The sequence below is a fragment of the Eumetopias jubatus genome, unplaced genomic scaffold, assembly GCF_037043125.1.
Source record: "Eumetopias jubatus isolate StellerSeaLion01/CBP00866 unplaced genomic scaffold, mEumJub1_p1.0 scaffold_15, whole genome shotgun sequence".
Classification (NCBI taxonomy): Eukaryota; Metazoa; Chordata; class Mammalia; order Carnivora; family Otariidae; genus Eumetopias; species Eumetopias jubatus.
The window spans coordinates 70,294,180-70,318,077 of NW_028274821.1; positions in this window are offsets into that span (position 1 = coordinate 70,294,180).

The following is a 23,898-nucleotide window of genomic DNA, read 5'->3' on the forward strand; positions in this document are numbered from 1 at the left end:
GGTCAGACTGTCATTGCCAGCCTCCAAGAGAAACTTCAAGGATCCCAGCCTTCTGGTATTTACATTCTTGTATAGTCTAACCTCCTCCCACATTGGATCGGACTACATGCATGACCAATAGGATATTTCAGAAATGATGGAATGTGACTTTTGAGGCTAGGTTATAAAATATATAGCATCTTATGTCTTGTTCTCTCCCCCTCTCTCTCTCTTGAATCACTCACTCTGGAGGAAGCCAGATGCCGTATCATGAGGGCATCAACAGCCTATGGAGAGGTCCACATAGCAGGAAACTGATGTGAGTGAGCCATGTTGGGAGAGGAAGCTCCGGCCCCAGTTAAGCCTTCAGATGACAACAGTCCTTGTCAACTTTCTATGACAGCTTCATGAGAAACCCTGAGCCAGAACCTCCAGATAAGCTGTTCCTGAATTCCCGACCCACCAGAACTATGTGAGATGTGAATGTTCATTATTAAGGCTTCATTCTCTCCACTTCTGCCCTGTCCATGTTAACTCTTATCTAAACTATAGTAGCTGCTTCTCTAATGTGCCTCTTTGCTTTCAACTATTTCTTTCCCCAAATTCACTTTCCTTACAGGGACCTGAGTGAAATGTCAAAACATGAATGTTGTGAAAATCCTTTAAGGATTTCCCATTGCTCTCAGGATAAAGCCTAAACTCCTCAATATGGCCTAAGACTTATATAGTCTGACCCTTCCAGACTTACCTCTCAATGCTCTTTCCTTTTAACTCAAAATTCAGACAACCAGATTTCTTTCTTCCTCCTTTCCTTTCCTTCCTTCCTTCCTCCTTCCTTCCTTTCTCCTTCCTTCCTTCCTTCCTTCCTTCTTTCCTTCCTTCCTTCCTTCCTTCCTTCTTTTTCTCTTCTTTTTAAAATAGACTAAGCCTTCCCTTTTCTTGACCCTTGGTTGTAACTCTCACACAGACTCCTCTCTGCCTGGATTACTCATGTTTGGTTTTTTTTCCCCTAAAACCTTTATTCATCTCCCATTAGCCCCACATGTCTGATAATCCTGTCCCAACTTTCTTGTCCAAATGTGTTCCAAGACAAGCTATACCATATCTGTATCACAGTATTAATCATTCTGTAATATTGTTAATTCATTATTAGTAACTTTAATAATAGTTACTTATAACAGCTGTCTAGGCCTACCTTGAGTCATTTGCAGACATTTCTCTTATTCAAGAACTCCTTTTGCCTCTATTTGAAAATGTTCTTTGGTCACAGAGCATGTCTGACCCATGCCCGGGGCAGGCTGGAAGCTCTGCAAGGCTGACCTCAATCAATGAGGCATAAGAGTTGGTAGATAAACCCTTATAGCTCTGTTAGGAAAATCCTGAGGTGTGCCCTACACTGTGTCTCAGAGAGTCCCTGGTGCAAACGAGCACCAGTATCACACAGAAAGTAACCTGCTCATTTATTAACTTTATTAGCTTCTTCTTTTCACGATGTCACTTCACTCCACTACTGTCTCACAGCTTCTTGCATACTTTCCTAAATAAACTACTTGCACTTGTAATCTTGTCTCAGGGTCTGGTTTTGGAGCAACTCACACTAAGTCACAACCATTTAGTCAGCACTTACCATGAGCTGGACGCTTGGGTCAAGCTCTTTATGTGGCTTATACATTTTAATTCTTTTAGCAACCCAATGAGTTAGGTGCTAATCCATAAAATTGGGGTAATACTACTTACTCAAAGGATTGTTCTGAGGATTAAATGGGATGATGCATACAAAGAGTTTAGCACTGGAAGAGAAGATGAATTTGAAGAGTTTAGCATAGTCCTTTGCATAGGAAGCAATTGGTCATTTGCCTGAGATCATGCGCCTGCTAAGCAGTAGATTTGTACCAAATTCAGCCAGATTCCAGAGTCCTCAATTTTTATTCTAGACAGTCTTATTAGTTGTGGTCTCTTTTTTTAAAGATTTTATTTGAGAGAGAAAGAGCACTAAAGAGAGAGAGAGCAAGCATGAGTGGAGGGGCAGAGGGAGAGGGAGAAATAGGCTCCTCACTGAGCAGGGAGCCCAATGCAGGGCTTGATCCCAGGACGTAGGGATCATGACCTGGGCCGAAGGCAGATGCTTAACCGACTGAGCCACCCAGGCACCCCTAGTTGTAATCTCTTATTGAACTATCTTCCACGGAAGAGTGTAAGCACCATGGGAACAGGAACCAGTTTTATCCACGGAACCTGGCATTCAGTAGATTGCAAGCCATTTGTGAATTGATTCTTCCCTTCCTCCCAACTAAGTCTGTTTTATATTCAGTTTAGGGTACTCATTACTTGAAATAATTCTTTGAGGCATCAGTTAGAGTAATCCCCACAAATTATATATGAAAAAATGTGTCTTCCTTGAAAAGTCTAATTTTATGTTTATTTTTTCCTCTTCAAGAAAATAGTTCATTTCCATCATGGGAAGGCAGTATATTTAGTGTGAGATCATGCTAGTTTTGAAGACAAAAAGACCTAGTTGGAATCCAGTATTTTCAACTGTCTGACCTTGGGTGCCAGGGGCTGGGGAGGGGTCAGGAATGTAGCTTCTCTGATTTGTAGTTTCCTCCTATACTTGTTATCTACTGTTGCATAACAAATTATTTCAAAACTTAGTAGCTAAAGACAACCAACATGTCTCACACAGTTTCTGAAGGTCAGGATGCTAGGAGTAGCTTCGCTGGGTGGTTCTGGTTCAAAGTCTCTTATGAGGTTGCAATCGGGTCATCTCCTGGGGTTGTAGTCATCTAAAGGCTTGACTGGGGCTGGAAGATACACTTCCAAGTTCACTCACATGGTTGTTGGAAGGAGTCTCACTTCCTCTATGTGAGCCTCTCATAGCATGGCAGCTAGTTCCTCCCAAAGCACAAGGTCTGAGAGGGAGAAAGAGAGACCACCCAAGATAGAAACCACAGGGTCTTTTATAATCTAATTTGGAAGTGACATACCTTCATTTCTGCCATACTCTGTTGGTCACACAGACCAATGCTGGCACAATGTGGGAGGGGGCAGTGAAAGGATGGGAATAGCGGGCGACAGGATCCCTGGGAGCCATCTTGGAGGCTGAGTACAACATTTCCCATATATAGTCATAGTGGAGGGTTTCATGTGACTGGTATGTAGCTGTCTCTCAAAAAACATTAGTTGCATTTTGTGTATTCAAGGAAAGATACCTAAGTTCTGGAACCTGAAGCATATATTCAACAACCCAGAGTTTAGCAGTTACCCCAGAACAATGACCATAAAACAAATCTAGTTACTAAACCTCACATTCTGCTGAGGACTAAGCCCGTGATACTGGTGACAGCCAACATCTCTCTGCAAAGCTCCTTAGAGTTTCCAACATTTATTTACATTCATTATCCAGTTTTTACTTTATGTCATCATATATTTCATTTATCTCAATAACTCTATGGCATATTAATTATTGTCACACTTTCCAAGCAAGGGCATGATTTGTCTAAGGGCACACAGCTACTCAGTGATAAAGTCAGGATTCAAACCCAGGACTTCTGAGCACAAAATCTATTCTTATGAGCAAGTAACTCATGATGATAATGATGATGATGACGATGATGACGAAGAAGAAGAAGAAGAAGAAGAAGAAGAAGAAGAAGAAGAAGAAGAAGAAGAAGAAGAAGAAAGAAGGAGGAGGAGAAGGAGAATAAGAAGAAGAGACAATGTTGTTATTTTTACCCTTTAGAGTAACTTCTGCATAAGCACACAGCAGTTTCTTTAGGGATCTCTTGCCTGTGACTGTGAGTTGTTAAGTGGCCCAGCATCTCCCAGAGCATAGCCAGGTTTAGCACAGAGATCCCTGAAGTGCTGATGTGATTGCCTTAGGGGGGGTATTTTCATTTTACAGCACCACAGGTGGTGGCTGGTACATTTTTGCTTGAACCTTCTTCCCACTTCTTCCCTCACTGTCTATCAGACATACAAACCCAGGGAGAAGTGGACAAAATCTCTGAGCCCGCAGATTCCCAGTAATTAACAATAGGCAAATGCTTTCTGTCAAGGGCCTGCCAAGACGTGGTATGGTGGATGAGGGCTATGTGTGTAAGCAGCACGGGCATCCAGCTAGCAAGCAACCCAGACAGAGCCTCAGAGTCCTGAGAGCAGGTAAGGACAAGATACAGACCTGTGGGTGTGGCCCCTATTCCAGGGACTTGGACTCGCTGCATTCATAGGTCATGATGACAGCTTTGGTGCTGCTGCAGGGGTAGACTCACCATTCAACCTGCCAAGTGAAGCATCAGAGAAGCAAGGGCAGCAAGATATGGGAGCATACTGAGCCAAGGGACTGGAAACGCTGCCTGTATTGTGCTGGCCACTTCCTGAACACCTTCTCACCCAGGTTCACCTGTAAACCTGAGTGGTGGCCTGGGAGGGGCTGTTCTTGTCCCCACCTGACAGATGAGGAGACTGTGATTCAGACACACAAATGACTTGGCCAAAGTCTAACAACTAATAGTAACCACAGAGCAATGAGTTCTAAGCTGCTAATTAACTTCTAGCCATTTACACATAAGGATCAGGCCTCTTGGTTGAAACTCATTCCTGAGTCTCTGTACTCCATTTACCAAGAATTATTATGCAAAGCCCTCCTCTGCACCCTGGGTTAGATGCTCTGAGGCTTTCCCCCCTCTTATAAGTTAGAGCATCATCTGAGGGTTACAACGCACCCACAGCAGCTGGAAGAGGCCTGCCCCTTCTTAAAGGAACATGGCAGAGCCACAGTGATGATGTGGAGGAGCAGCGTTGGGGAAGGGGGAGGTTGAAATAGACCCTTGCTATAAGCAGCTGTCCTTGGGCAATCACTCCTCCCCTCTCTCCTCTAACTGCAGGGCCTAGGTACCACAACTTAAAGAAGTTGTCTTCTCCCACTGCTCCTTTTTTTTAAAGAAAAGTCCTTAATTGAAGGAGGTGCTTGGAGCAAATAGGGGCCACTTGCTCTGGAGATCAACCACTCTCTTCTTAAACTCACCTGGCAGGACACCCATTTGGATGTAGGTTTCAACCATCCCTTCGAAGCACCATGTCAGACTGAGTAGTGATTATCTAGGGGAATATGAACTCATGGCCAAAATAACTAGATGGGCATAAGCAGTATGAAAGAAAGATAAGACTCATTAAACACAAAGTAGAATTGCAGAAAGGACAAGAATTTAAAATACACGTTAAAATATCTTAAAAGAAAAAAGAATATTGATAACACAAAATCCAAATAAGTTACAAAATTCCAAGTAATAATTTTAGGAATAAAAAGTACAATAGTTAAAGGAAATAAGATATGGGACAAATCTATTGGGAAGAAATATCAGAACGAATACAGGAGAAGAATGATATGGAAGGTGTGAGGATTAGATTCCTTTTAAAATAAGTCATTGAATGTATATAGTGGAATATTACTCAGCCACCAAAAAGAATGAAATCTTGCCATTTGCAGCGACATGGATGGAGCTAGAGTGTATTAGGCTAAGCAAAATAAGCCAGTCATAGAAAGACAAATACCATAAGATTTCATCTATATGTGGAATTTAGGAAACAAAATAGATGAACGTGTGGTAAGGGGGAAAAAGGAGATGGAGAGAGGGGGAAGCAAACCATAAGAGACTTTTAATGATAGAAAACAAACTGAGGGTTGACGGAGGGAGGTGAGTAGGGGGATGGGCTAGATGGGGGATGGACACTTGCTATGATGAGCACTGGGTGTTATATGTAAGTGATGATCACTAAATTCTACTCTTGAAGCCAGTATTACACTATATATTGACTAACTAGAATTTAAAAAAAATTTGGAAAAAATAATAAATAAAAATAATAAATAAAATCAAAATAAAATAAAATAAAATAAAATAAAAAACATCACCAAGGGGCGGTGGAAAACCATAAAAGAAAAGCTAAGGGGTATGGAAATTGGAAATGGACTTGCCAGTATTTGAATAATAGCAGTTTGAGAAATAGGGAAGTTGAAAAAAACATAAAGGGAAAAAAAAATACTTTCTGAAAATCAGCAGATCATGTCCAAGAAGGTCCTACCTCTGTTCTGAAGTTCTGTTCCATTTGGAGCAGTAACAACAAAGAATAAACATTCTAGATCTATAACTCATGTTTGAGATAATATATCTAAAGTTTCTCTGTTGAGTGTGACCTTTGCAGTAGATTTTTGGTATAAACACCCAGTCCCTGGTTTGTTAAGAGTTGGGTTTGTTTTTGTTTTCTCTTGTTTTGTTATTGTAAGTAGACACTGAACTTCACAGAATGGTTTTTGAATAATTGTAATTCTTCATCCATGAGGTAATCATATGAAATTTTTCTTTGGTCTACTATGTGGATAAATTATATAGAGAGATCACCTGATGGTGAAAAATGCTGCCACTCCCCCCCAAAACCTGACTAAATTGTAAGATATTTTAACCCCACTATTCAATTTGTATCATTCATACCATTTATTATCTGCAACCTTTTGGCTATGCAATCTGTTGTGTTTTGAGAAGATGTGTTAAAAAGTCTGTAACTGTTATTGCTCATTTACCTATTTTTCGCTACAGTTTTATAAGTTGCTGTGGTGAATATTTGGAGGCTATATTGTTAGGTATAAGTACATCATATGTGCTTATGATGAGTATTTTCTCTTGCTCTGTTGTTCTAGAATATGACATCCCTCTATTTCCTTTGAGATGCTATTTCCTGCAGCCTTGAAAAAATATTTTTGTTTTTTTTATTATGGCAAAATATACAGAACATAACATTTACCATTTTAACTATTTTCAAGTGTACGATTCAGTGCTTTAAGCACATTCATAATGTTGTACAACCATCACCACAATCCTTCTCCAGAACTTTGTCATCATCTCAAAAAACACCCATTAGTTTTTAAGACCGCTTTTTCAGATTTCATTTGGTTTATATTTGCCTGATATATCTTTCTCCATCGTGCGATTTTGAAACTTTCTTGCATCTTTTTATGTTGACAACACAATTTGTATTTTTACTCTTCTATTTTATTGTGCTTCCTATTATGGAAAATTGCTTTTAGAGTAATATATAATTAAAACTCATAAATCAGCCTACAAAGTTTGATTTATCCAGTAGAAAAATAACTTGGTTCCTTTTTTCTTTTCTGTTTTCCATTTCATGCTAAGTTATTATCAATGCTTTATTAGTTAGTATCTTCAATGAATTAGTATTTATGTCTTCCATGAATGAGAAAGATTGTCTAGCGTATTCTTACGTTAATTTAGTCTCTGCCCCCTACTCTCATTCTCATCTCAGTTGTAATTGTCTAAAATTGTCATTCTAAATTCTTTTTTTCTTTTTCAAGGACAACTTTATTGGGTAACTTGATTACTCTTCCATTCCATACCTCTTGAATTTTCCTCCTGAATTTATTTTCTCTTTATGTGAAAATTTATACCAGAAGTGTTTCAAAAATGAGGTTTTGTGTCACAGAACTCCTGAGGCTGCCGCAGAGATTTCATTCCTTTTTTTTTTTTTTTTTTTTTTGTTCCCTATCCCAGTCTTAAGAGGTGCTGGTGGGATGATCATCTTCTGCCCCAGCATGAAAAGCCTAGCAGGTCCTTGCCGTTCACTTCCTTGTAGGTCAGAGTGCAGTGGGCGCTTATTTTGAAATCACACTCTCAATTTCAAAATCCTAATGTGTCCACCTTCAGAAATGGCTCTCAGTGCTGAATTTCAGTGTCACACCTTCTCCCTGCCCCATTTTGAGTTTGGGTCTGAAGCCTGCAGTGGAATGAAGGGCACGTGGGCTTCTTCATTTCTCTGCTTTACACTTCTCCAACTGACCCCCACCTCTACCCTTGCCGTCCATCGGTCCCCTTACTGGTTTCTCTTTGGTTTCCACCAAGATCTCAGGTTGAGGAGGAAGAGGGAGGAGAGATAAAGGGACAGGTAAGTTGTTACAGATTTCATTCTAAGCTGCCTCTGGGATCTCTGGACTGGGCAAATGTCTAAATAATCATAGACTTTTTGGAAGGTCCTTCTTGGGCCCCTCTTTGGTGTTTCTAGACAGGAATGAACATAGAAATCTTCTAACTCGTCTCTTTCAGTTCTTTCCACAGTCCTAGGGTTCTGGTGATCCCAGTCTCCCAACCACCATCACCAGTTTCTTTCCCCCACTCAAAATGACACCAATGAATAAATGGAAAGATACATGCTGCTGCCACCCCCCCCCCCACCATACATACACACTCACAGAACTTTCTCTCCTACATGGCTCACAACAATCCATGGAAAATACCCACAAATCCCTTGCTCCAACAACCAGGGAAAGCAGACTGATGTCAAAGCAAACATGCTCTCCTGATATTGGCCCGAAAGCTTCGTCGCTCTTCTCCCTAGATCTCCCAGGCAGAAGGGACACTGATTTCTGCATCAGCCAATCACAGGTAACACACTTCAAGGTTCTCCAAATGGTCCTACTGAAGTCCCATCACTGGTCCTGAGTGAAAAGTCCCTTCTTTTGTCTAGCTCCTGGGTATCTGGTGTCTGCCTGGCTACGTGGTCCCCTTGGATCGAACCCTTTGTCCTTATCTTAGAATCGGACAGTTCTCGCCAAAGAACTCTCCTAACAAAATCCACCCACTCATATTCAGAGGTGGTTGAGGGGATTGAACTGAGAGAAACAACAGCTTGGGCTCTTAGCGTCAACTTGCCTCATTTCAAATGCTTATGCCAGATGATCTTGGGTGAGTTATGTATTTTCTCTATACCTCAGTTTCATGATCTGTAAAATATGGGTAATAGTGAGACTTAGCTTTAGATTTTCTATGAGGATTAAATAAGATAACGCAAGGGGAACACTTACCAAATACACTGAAAGTCCCAGCTGTTAGTCTCATAACAAACCAAATCTCTGTATAAATAGTAGATGCTGCCACTATAACAGGATGACCCAATAAGTTCCTCATTATGATTTTTGGAATCAGAGTTTATAAATTTCCCTGAATCTGCGAGCTTAAGTATGCACAAGTATGAATCAGCTTGAAGAAAAGCCCTAGATAATGTTATCATTATTTCCGTATAATTTTCTGACAAATTGTAAATGACTATCAAAATTGCAAACTGCAGTGATAACGTTTCCACAGAAAATGAATGAAGTTGCTACTCCCTCACACTCTGGTGTGATCCTTTATCTCTCTGGCTGCTGGACAATGATGACCAGAGCTTGGGGATACCCTGCTTTCCTTTGGAGACTGACAAGTACAGATTCATCAAAATTCAGTTCAGTGAAAGCTGAACTTGACCAACCCCCACAAATAGAACTGTTTTCTTCCCACCTAGATTCCCCTCTGGTTCCAGGGTATCATGGGTCTCTGCCTGTCTCTGTGGCCCCCTGGGATTGAACCTCTCACCCTTACTTTAAATAGGACTTTGAGTCTGGGTACTGTCCTTCACGCCTCCATTTCATCCATACTCAGGGGCTGATGTGACCACACACTTTGGTGTGTCTCCTCTCCCTATCCTGATGACTTAATTTTGGCTGTCAGACCCCCTACTTGTACCTGATACTCCAGGGTCTCCTTGTCACTAATGGAAATTTAGAAACTAAATAGAAATGGAATCAGAAGCTAAGAGAGCACAGAAAAGTAATTCTTTCATCTGGGAGTGAAGAGGGTGGGGAAAAGAGAAAGGCAGAAGTGTTTTCCGGGTAGAGCTGTATGAGTGTAAGTTTACCTAGAACAGATCGAACAGCACTGGCAAAGCATAGAGAGGTGTAGAAAAGCTTGCCATCACAGAGACCATGAAGACAACAGATGTGTGGGAGTACAGGATGGGAGGAGGGTCAGGGAGAATGGCAGAAGGTGACACCGGGAAGAGAGGATGAAGGTGAGTGAAGGCTGGCTTCAAGAGTTTAGGTTTTGTTATGCATACATTGTGATGACATCTGAAGTGGTTAAAAGGGGAGGGGTAGGTGGACAAAGTAGGAGCCGTATTTCAGAAAGATCACTCTGAATGTCATGAGGTTGGTTTGGAGGGAACACTCTATAGCATAGGCCTACAAGGGCCAGTGCACCATGGATATCTCGCATCCCTTGAACATCTGTCTGTTATGGCTGAGGAATGTCTCTAGAAATCAAATATAATGAGGAGGATTCTTTGCATGGAATGTGCCTGTGGGGGTTGTGGGGAGGCAATAGGGGTGCAGGGAAGAAGGCACAGGATGTTTGATCCTAGTGAATATTGGAGAATGTATACAGCCAAGTCTGTGGGCTTTCATTAGGAAGAAGACAAAGTTTCCAGGAGGATACTGCTGTGAGGCAAAGGATATGAGGGGCCCAGGGGCAGCAGATGGTCAGGAGAGGTACAGAAGATGTTATCCTGGGCCTTTGTGGCATGAAGAGGAGCTGTGCTTCATTGGTCTGCTTATTTGCTCTGTGTTTCGCATTTCTCTGGGCCCTCTTCCTGCTACTTTGCAGACAGGAGGGGAGTCACTGAGTAATGTGCCCTCTTTCTGGCCAGAATCCTCTGTTCTTGGTTGAAGGCCACAGCTCCAGTCAAGCTTCTTCTGCTCCTTGCAGAACAGGATGGTCAACGATAAGAGTTTGCTCAGCAGCCTGAGTGAGAACTGGACCCTGGCTTCCTAAATTTTTCACTTCTTCCTCTGGCCCAGGACCTTCAAGGGACTGGGCAGAGAGCTGGACCCTCAGTATGGAGTTTGAGGGCTGCTCGTTTTTTGGCTGATACTGCATTTTGCTTTCAAGTTTGGAAATATGTACAACCAAGACCTGGTCTTAATAACTGTAAATTCATTCTCTGGTCTCCAGAGATAAGGTGTTACCAGAAAGCATTTCATCAGTACGGAATCCTAATTGTGGCCCCAGGTCATTAGATTTTAATAAATCGGTGTGGCTGAATGATGGCTTAAGAGACTTTCTATTTCCAGGAGAACTGACAGGATTATGAGAAAAGCTACTATAACTAGTATCTCGTGGAAGAATCTTAATTACCGCAAGATTCATGGGAAGCACCTAATAGCTCCACAGATGATTTGATTAGAAACCACATTTTTAAATCTCTCCTGGATGAGTCAGTGATAGCGTCCTTTGGGAGCCAAGTCTGTGTGTAAGGTCTCATGCATGCAATAAATCTCAACATTGAAGAAAAACAAAATTCCCTCAAAACCTCCATTTTCAATTTCTAGCCTAAAAAAAAATACTGGTACTTTTTTTTTCCTTGACCAGAACTTTCTAGGCTAAGGATAGGTTGGAGCTAAAATGCTAGTGTACTCAATATTCCTTGTCATTCATCAATCACTGTAGGTAGATATCAGGTAAATGATATGGCATGATATATGAGGTACCACACCATATGAAGCCCACCCACTCATTCATGTGTCTATTTAGCAAGCGATAGCCACTAAGCCCCTGACACAGCTTCATGCTGGATGCAGGAGCAGCAACAATGTGAAACCAAGCACCGATTCTTGCTTTCTTGAGCTTACAATTTATTGGAGCAGTTACACCTAATCAAAAAGGTGTTCCCCAAAAAGCTACCCAAATAAATGTAAAGGAGCAGATACTGGTGCAATGAAACCAATAATGTATAGAATTGACCCATTTACATCAGAGAAGCCTGGCTTTCTGAGAAAATGATCATCAAGCTGAAATCTGGAAGAATAGTAGGGGGTGATTTGGTGAAGGGAGATCAGGGGAAGGGTTAAGTGGCGGGGGTAGGAGCTGGAGTTAGGAATTGCATTCTGAAAACAGGGAAAAGATGGCACCAAGGCCCTGGGGCAGCATGGAACGTAGAAGGTGGTCAGCATCGCACACTCCCGTGTTCTCCCCTGTCGCTCCAGTCAAGGTGGGTCCCTGTCATCTCACTCCCGTGTGTGGCTTTCTCCTCCTGCGGTGTTTCACCCTAGGTCTCACCAATCCCTAGCTACCCCAAGCCCTCCAAGTATCACCTGAAACATTACTTCCAGGAAACTTCCAGATCCCCACTAGGAAGGATGCCCTTTCCCTCTGTGCTCACAGGATACTTGCATTCCATTTTGTCTTGTATTACATGGGACAGTGTCTGAGTCACAGGCTCCAATGCAGGGTAAACAGGGTAAGCATATTTTCAAATGAATGGACAAACATTATAACAGTAGTGCTCATCTTTTCTTTGTACTTGGAATAAGATCTCAGGACGGTGTCTTACTCCTGTCTGTAGCTTTCATAGCACATGGCAATTAAAGGTGCACAGGATTTAGGTGCTTTGTTTTTGTAAGGTTTACATGAATGAATCAATCACTGAGACTCAGGTAAAAGTGAACTGGTGCTACCCAATGGTTCCCAACTGGGGATGGAACTGTTCTCCTGGGGGCAGGTGTTTTGGCAAGTGTCTGGCATTCCTGGTCATCTCAATGACGGGTGGGGGCTCTACCTACAATCGCGGTGGGGATCAAGAAGGGTAAATACGCTGTAAATCAAGGGAGAGTCCAGGCTGACAAGAAAGCGCTTCTACCCCAGTGCCATGTGCACCATTTAGGGAGGGCTGCCTGCTTTTCATGCTGAGAGACTAGAAAATGTTTTGAAGAAAGTTGTAGATCCTTTGCCTCTGAGGTAATTAAAAGAAAACAGGAGAACGTTGTCCTGATGGCCTTTCTCAACCCTGCCCCGTCCTGTGATACTCAGCTCCTGGGGAATGTAACATCCAGGCCAAATGGTCCAGACACAGAAGACCCACCCCTTTGGCTCATGCGGGGGCAGCCTCAGAGATCCCTGCTCCCTTAGGAAAGGCTTGGGGCTGGGCTGCACTCCCCCCAGCCTCGAGAGAGCCTGCCCTCTGCATGGATTTGACTCCAGGAGAAATAAGAACTCAGGAGAAATGCATACATTTATATTTGGCACACAGGTAATATCATAGCTTAGGCTACCAGCTCATCCCAGGGTTCTTTTTTCCTTTCTCCTAACCAAGCAAAGAGCTTAGCTAGGAGGAGTTAGCTAGGAGGAGCAAGGCACAGAGTATGGGGAGGAATCTGAGGTGGTGGCAGGGATAAGGGTAGCAGAATGTCTGAAAGGAGAAATGACAGACCTTGCGGGACTTTGTGAAGCCCCCTGTCCCCTTCACCATGATGGAACTGAAATCCCTCCCTTACATTATATATATTTATGTTTATATTTATATTTATATATATAGTTTTACATGAATATATTTATATAGAGATAAAAATATTATAGTTATAATATATATGAATAATATATAATATAGTTATATTCTCAATCATCAATAATTTTATTATAAAATTTTATTTTGATGTTATTTTTATAATATATTATCATTATGAATATAATTATAATTATTATAATAATAATTTTATTATGATGAATAATAATTTTATGTTCCCTTCTAGTCCTGGAGCTCCCTGAGAACAGTGATAATGTTTTATTTATTCCTGTGTTTCCAGTACCTAGAACACCTGACCACTTGCTTCTTGATGCTTCATATGCATTTCTGTCTTATTCCAGAGCACATATGATTCTTAAAAAATTACATCCTTGCCACGATCTATGGCACAAAATCTTGAGGGCCTTGACTCTATTATACTCATTTCTGTGTCCCCAGAAGCTGGCTGAGTTCCACACACTCGAGAGGTGCTCAGCAAATTTTGGTTGAATCAAATCAAACTGAATCAGCATGAACTGAGTATTGACAGGCCTCGTCTGAATGATCTGAATGATGCATGAGAGTACGATTGAAGAAAAACGCATCGAAGAAAAGGGACTGATTGGGCTGAAGGAATAAAGGGGCTCTAACAAATATGTCAGGAAATAAATTTAGCTACCTTGGAAGGGAATGGGTTTTTCTGACAATGCAAGTGCTCAGGCACAGGGGTGGGAGCCTTGGCTAAGGAGACTGAGACTCAACCACCAGTCAGATCAGGTGGACTCATTGTTTAGAAACGTGTGATTGAAAACATCCCAGGAGCTGATGCAAACATAAAGGCTTTATCTGGTTCTTCTACAAAATACAGATTCATTCACAGAGTTTTAAGAATATCCTACTCTATTAGCCCCGTTCAGTTGAACACACAACGGAAGACACTAGGGATAAGTAGAAAAATAAAATCCATTCCATACTTTCAAGTCATTCCTAAGCCATCTCGTCTTTACCATTATATAAGCCAAAACCTCCTTTCACTTAAACTCTTTTGAGTTACATTTTGTGACTTCAAGTCAAGAGAATGTGGGCTAATCAGAGTACCTACCACTGCTTTCCCCAACATATCATTTTTTTAAAAACTTTTGATATTTTGAAGACAAGGGTCCATTAAATATTGTTTCACTTCCCCTTCACTTTAGATTTATTTATTTGTTTGAGAGAGAGAGAGAGAGCGAGAGCAAGAGTGCACTAGTAGAGGGAGAGGCAGGGGGGAGGGAGAGAAGCTCCAGGAGACTCCCCACTGAGCATAGAGCCTGACATGGGACTCAATCCCAGGACCCTGAGATCATGACCTGAGCCGAAATCAAGAGGCTGATGCTCAACCAATTGAGCCACCCAGGCGCCCCCTCCTTCCCTGTGAGCAGCTACTTGAAGGGCTAGCAATTCCTAAGTGTGTTTGAGAAAGGTTGATTGCTCTAGGTCAATGATTTAGAAGTCAGACTTTGTTAACAGAGACAAATACTGATTGTTCTGGATCTTCATTCTCCATCAAAAAGGAGCAAGAAGAGCTGTAGGCAGAAGGCCAGTGAGTAGTTTTCCCTGAACCCTGCCACCAGTGGGCCAGTCCTGCCTCTTTGAGACATGTATCAACACTTGATTGGCCTCTCCTGGGTTTTCCTTCTGAGTGAAGGGAGCAGTCAGTAAGCATATAAACCAACCAGTCCTTTCTTCACTCCACAGCAGAAAAGATAATGGTATCACTTAACTGGTTAGTATCTCTGCACTTTATCGTCTGTCCTTCCAAAACTACAGGCTCATTGTGCAGCAGCATCTCTTCCCTGTTTTGACCAACACTCCAAACATCAGTAACTACCTTCTTCAGTCAGGATACTACCAGCTCCCTATTGGCTTAATGATGACACCAGTAATCATAACCATGAGCTGGGGAGACATGTGCTTCCCGTGGAGAGTATCAACATACTATTTTCCATACATTTCTATGGCCCCTTTAGAATTGTGTGTCTCAGTGAACACGTTTATAATGAAAGCTTGTGAAAAATGACTCACCAGTTCCAGCCCCAAACAGTTACAGTTCTCTGACGACTCATGTATTTTTGTCTTACAGGAAAGGGAAAGACAGACTCGTCTTGTTTGATCTTCTGGAAGCCAAATCTAGGAGACTGTGCTTTAGAAAGGCCTCTGGTTGAAGGCTGCATCATCTAAAATATGTTATCAGAGACATTTGTACACCTGCTGTGGCTGAGTTCCTTCAACACAGTCAGTCACATTCACCTCTGACCAAGACGAGTCGGAGGTGGCCCTGATCATTCAGGCCGACAGATATTAAAGCCTGAAAAACACCATCCATTGAACACTTACTCCATTCCAGACATTGCACCAATACTTTTGTAAATATTAGCACATGCCACACTGCCCCCCCTCAAAAAAAAAAAAAAAAAAAAAAACCTCTGTCATTTTTAGGGATGAGGACATTGAGGCTCAGAGAGACAAATTACCCAGGGCCCACCAGCTAGTAATTATGGAGCCTGGGTCTGACCTCCAGAGTCTGTGCTCCTCAGGTAACAGAGCAAATGTTCTCCCTGATGTCCTTGACCTGCACTTGGCGCAGCCTTCCAGCAGAGCAGTTCCCACGATGGACTGTCATTATTTACTGAAAATCTTGACTGCCGCACCAGTTTCTAAACTCTTAATTTTGCTAATCTCTCTATGTCTTCAACATTGCTCGGCCATCAGTAGGGACTCAGTAAATGTTTGCGCAGTCATACAATAAAGGCGTGAGTGAACGCACACATAAAGAAATGAAAAAAAAAAACACCAAAATACCTAAAATAAATGGACATTTTCTTCCTTAGATTCTTATTTGAAGTCTCTCCTAGATCTTTTAAGATCTGCTTTACCCCAGATACACTGGAGACTATGAATCATAATTCATATAATTTATGAACCTTTACAGAATGGAATTCTGGGCAGTCCTTTAGGTGCAAACCTGGACTGAGGCCGAGTCCTGGTCAGAAATGCTCATTATGGAGGGAGGCAAGCAGGAGCATAATCATCCAACTATCGTTGGTGGGTGCCAAATGGGTTTGTGTGAAGAATCCATTTGAGCGGGATTAGGTAGCTAGCACTTAGTGCTAGAGGTAGGCCTTGAAGAATGCAGAGGATCAGAAAATGAGCCTTTCACTGTCTGAGAACTTCTTTCTTTCTCTATGAATTGCATTTTCCCTAATTGCTCTTCAGCACTTCTCATCAGAAAGGGAAAGGATCGACAGAGATGGTGACAGCAAGAACCGTTTATGATGGAAGAAGCTAAGCCAGGGTGACAAGGCTGGGAAGAGTCCATATTGAAGCCCTGAATTCTGGGCTGTGAGTAAACTTCCACAGCCCTATGACTATCTTTGAGAGCATCTTTACATTCTTAAGAAATAGTCAACATTCCTCACCACAGTGTACTCAGCAACTCCCCCTGCAGAGTACAGCTCTTCCTCCTGTCAACGGTGAATGGAAGTAATTTGTTTTTGGTTAGCAGAGATCCTATCAGGCAGGGAGGAGACGAGGAACCACATCTTATCGTCCAATCTGCCACTGCCTTTTTGCGGTATCCATAACCGTGTTATAACCATAGAACCCAGACATTGGGAGCAAAACAGATGTGTGGGCTGGCCATATAATCCTCAGGTTCCATACTTGGGTCGCCATGCATGGAGAAGGGGCCAAATGAGATACATCTGATTAAGACCTAATGGCACAACAAAACAGAGGCAAGCAGGGGCAGGGAGACTGCAGAGAGCTCACATGCACTTGGGGGTTTGCCCACACCCTCAGAGCCAGGAAAGAAGCTTGAGGATTGAGGCTTAAAGCCAAATGGTACTCATAACTGGAGGTGAGATTGATCTCTCCCCCAACTCCCATCAGATCCCAACTGACAAACTGCATTGATGACCATGATATTTGGTCTTCTGATACTCCATAAACTACAAGTATGATTTGGTTCCCTCCTGCATGGTGACAGTCCATGCTCCAATTCTGATTCTCATCATCTCTTTCTAAAATATCATAATAACCTCCTCACAATATTCCCTGCCTCTGCATTACCCACCTCAAATCTATTCTATACACTACACACAAATCTACTCATGACCATCCCCTTGAAATCCATCACTCGCTCTACATTGTATACAATAGCACTATCCATAGAATTTGTGATCATGGAAATACTTTGTATCTGTGCTGCCCAATATGGCAGCCACCAGCCACATGAGCCTATTAAACATGGAAATATAGTTGGTAGGATGGAATATTACACAGTCGTAAAAAGGATGAGATCATGCCATTTGAGAGAACATGGATCGTCCTAGAGGGTATTATGCTAAGTGAAGTAAGTTAAACTGAGAAAGACAACTACCATATGATTTCGCTCATAGGTGGAATAAGAAAAAAATAGGAAAGAAAGAAAGAAGAAACAAACAAAAAGCAGAATCAGACCTACAGATACAGAGAACAAACTGATGGCCAGAGGGGAGGGGAATGAGGTGTTGGACAAAATGGGTGAAGGGGAGCGGAAGATACAGGCTTCCAGTTAGGGAGTGAATAAGTCATGGGAATAAAAGGCCCAGCGTAAGGAATAGAATCAAGGACACTGTACTAGTGATGTGATGGGACGGATGGCAGCTCCACTGTGGTGATCATAGCATTAACGTATAAACTTGTCAAATCACTACCTTGTACACCTGAAACTGATATAACATTGTGTGTCAACTATACTCACATTAAAAAAAAAAAAAAGAAATATCATTAGTACAATTGAGGAACTGAATATTTAGTTTCAATTTTCACTAATTCATATTTAAAGAGACACACGTGTCTAGTGGCTGACACAGTAGACTTTGTAAATCTGCAGGATGGTGTTCAAGCTCCTTAGCCTGGCATCAAAAGGCTTCAATGATCTAGGCCTAACCAATATAACCTGGCCCATTTCCTACCCCAATTCTGATCTGATTTCCCCCACAGATAAGCTAGACTCTTTAAGCCTAGCTGTTCCCTCCATCCGAGTATCCTTTTCCTCAACACCTACTTAACACATTTCTATTCAGATTTCAAGGTCTAAATTAAATGCCACATCCTCTGGGAAGCCTGTCTCAAACCTCTCTTCCCCGACATAATGAAGCCCTCCCTCCCCAGGGCTCCTGAAGCTCCCCGCATCTGCTTCTACTATAGCACATCCCACACTCTATTGTAATGATTTGTTTACTGGGGTGTCTCAGCCACGAGTCTGGGAACTCCAAAGGGCAGGGACTAACTCTTCTTCATCTCGGTAACCCTATCACCCAGGGAGGTCCACAGTGGTAAATGTGTGGTGAACACATGCAAACCTGCAAAATGCATTCCTCATTTAGTCAATCAGCGTTTAGCTCAAAGAGCTCCCTGAACTGACAGAGACATTAGTAAACTGTTGGAACATCAAAGCCGTTGAGGCCAACCTGTCCGTGATGTCAGGGACAGATCTGTATCCATGAAATGGTGCCTGTAGTTATATGGAGGGTCGGCATGGAGCTCTCAAATCCACTCTATTTTTTATTTTTTTTAATTTTATTTTATTATGTTATGTTAGTCACCATACAATACATCATTAGTTTTTGATGTAGTGATCCACGATTCATTGTTCCAGGATTTCTTTCTCCAATGTCTCTTTGTATGGTAGGTCCAATAAACCACAAGCCCTAAATTTTTTTTGTCTTAAAAATGGGCCAGGTAACCCTTCAAACAAATTAACATTCTCCAATCAACAAACTCATAAGCTCATAAAACAATGTGGAAAGGGAAGGAGGAGGAGGTCAGAGAAGAAGATGTAAATGAACAAGAAGGGATCCATTTCTCAAAGAGAGAATTTCTTTTTCTGGGGCCAAACAAAAGCCATGATGATAAGCCATATATTTTTACTTAAAAAATGCTGGGACTGGGGGGTAAGGGTGGAGACATGACTAGGTGGAGTACAGAGGATTTTTAGGGCAGTGAAAACACTCTGCATGATACCTTAATGGTGGATATATGTCATTATACATTTGTCTAAACTCACAGAATGTATAACACCGAGGGTGAGCCCTAATGTAAATGATAGACTTTGGGTGATTATAATATCAGCGTAGGTTCATCGACCGTGACAAATGTAACACTCTGGCAGAGGATGCTGATGACGGGGGAGGCTAGCCTGTGTAGAGGCAGGGGGTATACGGGAAATCTCTGCACCTTTCTCTCCATTTTGCTGTGAACCCAAAACTGCTCTAAAAAAATTAAGTCTTAAAAAATTCATTTCTATATTTATATCATTTTAGGCTCTAGACAATAAGGATTTGAGTCCGTTTACAAAAAGGGCCAGACATATGGAAATTGACTAAAAAGTAAACAGTAAAGCTGGACCAAAGACATGAGGGAAAAGGAAAGTTCAGGAACTTTAAGGGATAACATAATTCACTTGGACACGGCGAAGCATCACATGGGGCTCTGGGTCTCCCCAGCAGTGAGAGGGGAATCCAGAAATAGAAAATTCTATAGACTTTTAATCTGACCAGCAAAAAGCATAGAAGTTGCTTAAAGAATATAAAAGTTTGTTTTGGGGATTGTTGTAGCTCTGCTTTTTTGGATTTTTCTTTTCCTTTTTCTCCTAGGACTGCATTTTTAAAGAAACACCTTATTTTATTTTATTTTATTATTTTTTTATTTTTTAAAGATTTTATTTATTCATTTGCAAGAGAGACAGAGAGAGAACAAGCAGGCGGAGAGGCAGAGGGAGAGGGAGAAGCAGACTCCCTGCTGAGCAAGGAGTCCGATGCGGGACTCGATCCCAGGACCCTGGGATCATGACCTGAGCCGAAGGCAGACGCTTAACCATCTGAGCCACCCAGGCACCCAAGAAACACCTTATTTTAAAGAAAACACCTTATTTAGGACTTCAGGTGAGGAACACTGAAAAACAGAAAGAACAGCTTCTCACCCTTGGTGTGTGAGCTTTCTGGGAAAGGACCACATTATCTCTCACCTTTAGATTCCTGGAGTCCTGAGGGGCTGCTGGCTCTGAGGAGAGGCTCAATAGATGATCGTAGTCTTACCGTGAATACAAAAGCAATTCTCATACCAGCAATGCTGGTAATAATATCTGCAAAATCACAGTATGAGATCTTAAAGAGCAAATTGAGGAAGGTAAGGGATGTGACCCCCGTTTACAGACTTCCACTCATCCAATTTTGAATCAATAAAATGTAGAATATACTAGAGGCAGTACCAATACTCAGCCTGAACCCGCCATCATGGGAGACCTTCTTGCTTTCAGCCAGAGTCCACTGGGAGAGATTGACGGATGTTAGAAATTCTGAATATCCCTGCAGAGGGGAAGGGGCTTACTACTACTTCAAGCCCCAGAGGCTTGAACAATTCTTCTTGAATTCACTTCTTTCATTAAAAATTTGCATAACAGAAACCTCGAATGCCACTATGTGATGCCACTGTACTACTTAACAGTGTGAAATTTATTATCAAGTGGGATGGATGGCTTATATTCGTTCAGGAGCCCAATCTCTTAACAGATCATTCTCCGACCTGGGTAGTCAAAATACCAGAAAGTCACCTAATGACTCTGGAATCAGAATAGGTGGAGTTTGTGGAATTTTCTAAATTATTGGCAGCGCCCTTGGGTTTGACTGCGGATGTTCCCCTCCAACGCTAGAAAACTTCCGGCCACAAAGGTGTGGTTGGCATGAGTGGGTCAATATAACCTCTCCCTTGGAGCCTCACTTCATTGGCCAAGGTTTTTGGGCAAAGCACATGGAGATTATTCCGGGCCACCGAATAAGCAGACTCTTGTGCAGGACTTCCAGATGAATAAGAGAAAACCGACCGGCCCCAATCTTCCGGAGTTGGTAACAGCCATTGAGGGTATCAGCGTGCCACTAAAGCTCCTAGTCACTGTTACTTGCTTCTCTCTGAGTTTCCATCTAAGCACTATCAAGGGGAACAGAAGGAATATAAGCTTTGGCTAAAGAGCTCACCAATAAACTCTGTCACAGGAAAGAGGAGAAACCATAAAATCTTTAAAAAGCTTTTATAGACAAAGTATTCCTAAGCACGACCACACTCCTGAAACACTCGATGGTCTTGAGATGCAGGGTGCTATTGGAGTGTATCCAAGACTTCAGATTCTCTAAAGATTGGCCATTATCCTTGCCAGACGGGCTTGTCCATCTTCCCATCAGTGGCAAGACATTTAATAAAAACAGGCTGCATTAATTCATGCTTGCTTTATGGACTGCTCCACAGGGCCTCAACTGGGTAAGCCTGCAAGACCCAGCCGTGCATGGCAAATGGCTCAGCAGATGGTTTCAGTTTAGATAGTGGCTGTCAATGGTTTGGTGTGAACAGCTCTTGCAAACCAGCATGAAGTGAACAGATTGCATGGTGGCTGGGAGAAGCATATGTAATTGGAAACAGTAGCCACTTACAATGGGGGCACATTTTCAATCTTGATCAGAGTGGCTCCAGCTTAGAAAAAAAAAAAAGTTGATTAACCAAATGTGTTTTTGGCTGTGATGAACCCAATATTAAGAAAGTTTGGGTAGCGTCTCAGGAGTGTGCTGGGCATGGCTGGTCTGCTGCATGGATCAAGGATGTCAGGGTTCCAGAACTAATCCCGTTCCCTGGAGATGGGGAGGCATTGAGAGAAATAGGAAAGCCAGCTCAGCTGAGCCCCAGAGGCAAGCTTAACAACACAATAGCTGAGCTGGTGGTGACAGAGTAGGTTCACCGGCTCAGGCAAACTGTCTGCAGAGGCACGAAAGACTGGAAGAAGCAGAGGTCCACATGGGTTCGCTGGGGACAGAGAGCAAGGCGGGGTGATTTTTGGAGACCCCGCAGGGAGAGGACATTTGAAAGTCTGCAGCAGATGGTCTGGCCACAGGCTCTAGGCCAGGGTTTGATCAAAGCCTGTGGATCTTGAGGGGAAGGAGTATGGGCAAGACAAGGACACTTCCCCGAATGACAGAGACATAAAAATACTTGCTGAAACAGTTACAGACCTAGACAGTGGCCTCTGAGCCAACTTTGCAGAAAGTGCAGCCTCAATATTTATAAACGTTTATTGCATAACTCCCAGGGGTACAAGTAACAGTGCGACCTGGGTGATCCTCTTCGACCCCTTTCCTGTACCTGCAGCTCCTCCTCAGCAATGCCAGCACCCCTCTAGGTGGCTTCCTCTGCCCTCCCTGACTGCATCGCATTCTCCTGCCATTCGGTGTGCTGAGCAGTCCTGTAGTTGTCGTTCCTAGCACCTGTTAAGTTCTAGTTTCTCATGTATCAGATGGTGCATTTCTGGTACTGGACTATACATACTGTAACACTTGGGATGATTTCTGGGGTTGTTTTCTTCAATAATTTCCATCTCTCGGGAGAATAAGCATACAGAATATTTGCTTAATTGTTGCATGGGTGAGTGAAAGGGGGAAAAAATAATTTCTTTTCTCGAGGTTCTCAGAACCCAGGAGATAAACAGTGATAATGTCAAGGCAGAAGGAAGCACCAGGCTTGGTGCCCAACCTAGACCATGGGACGTTGGGGAAGACTTCCTGGAGGAGGTGACCCTTGGGCTAAAGTTTGAAGTTTACAGTGAAGCTGGCCCAGCAAAGGTCACAGGAAGACTTGGGAAAACTTGACATAGCACCTGATGAGGGGTTAAAGATGCTTCCACGCCTTCTGTCCAATGCTCCCTGAATCTGAGAAAAGGAAGGCAGAATGGAGTGTGTATTGGGTGTCCCCTGGCTCAGCAACAGAGTATCAGGGGCGCAAGAAGCAGGGTCCAGGTAAGGTCTGCACAGGACCGAGAACCAGACACTGGAGGTATAGCAGAGTGTTCCTTGGGGGGGATATTGCCCTTCTCCGGCAGGGTAACTGAAGCAGTGGCAGAGCTGGGTGCCTGGGTCACTGGCTGTCATGGTGGAGGCCCACGCCCATCTGGGCTCTCGGAATGCCCAGGGCCTGACTCTGGTCCGCACTTACCCACAGTGGCCTGTCCGGGCCTGGCACCATCCCTGCTGTGTGTCAAGAAGGCCAGCTGCTCAGCCTGTGGCACCCTTGGCAAGGGGAGCTGGGATTGCGGGGGCTGCCCACCAAGAGCCTGGCTTTCTCTGATACCGAGGTGCTACCTCCTTGAGTCAATTTCCTCTGGCGATAACACTGGCCCCACGCAAATGGCCACGTGAAGGAGCCATTCTTCTCTCTGTCTTTTTCAGAGCCTGTCTCTGCCCTTTTGGCAAAGCTTGGCTTGTTGACGTGACAAGGTCACTCAGGCATTGTGAGCCACACGTACACCCTGGACTGAATCAAAGGAGGCTGACGCTATCTGGCCCAACACCCTCACTGACAGATGAGAAAACTGAGGCCTAGGGAGAGAGTATTCAGCAATGTGGCGAGGATCTGGGCCTTTTGAAACTCTCCCTTCAAGCGCTGAGTCACCAAAGGAAACAGTTGGTGAAAGAAATAAGCCACCATCTGAAACCCCAGCTTCAGAAGAGCAAAGAGTTAGGTTGGGTCTTTAGATAGTAATCATTCTGCTGGCCCCTTTACCACACCTGGAGACCCAGCTGTGTGCCTTTGGGCAAAGTGCTCTACCTGTCTGATTCTGTAAGAGTGGGCTAAAAATGATCATGCTTCTCACATTTTTCTGCCCTTTAGAAGTTCACAGTTTGTTGGAAGGACAGGTGCCCCAAA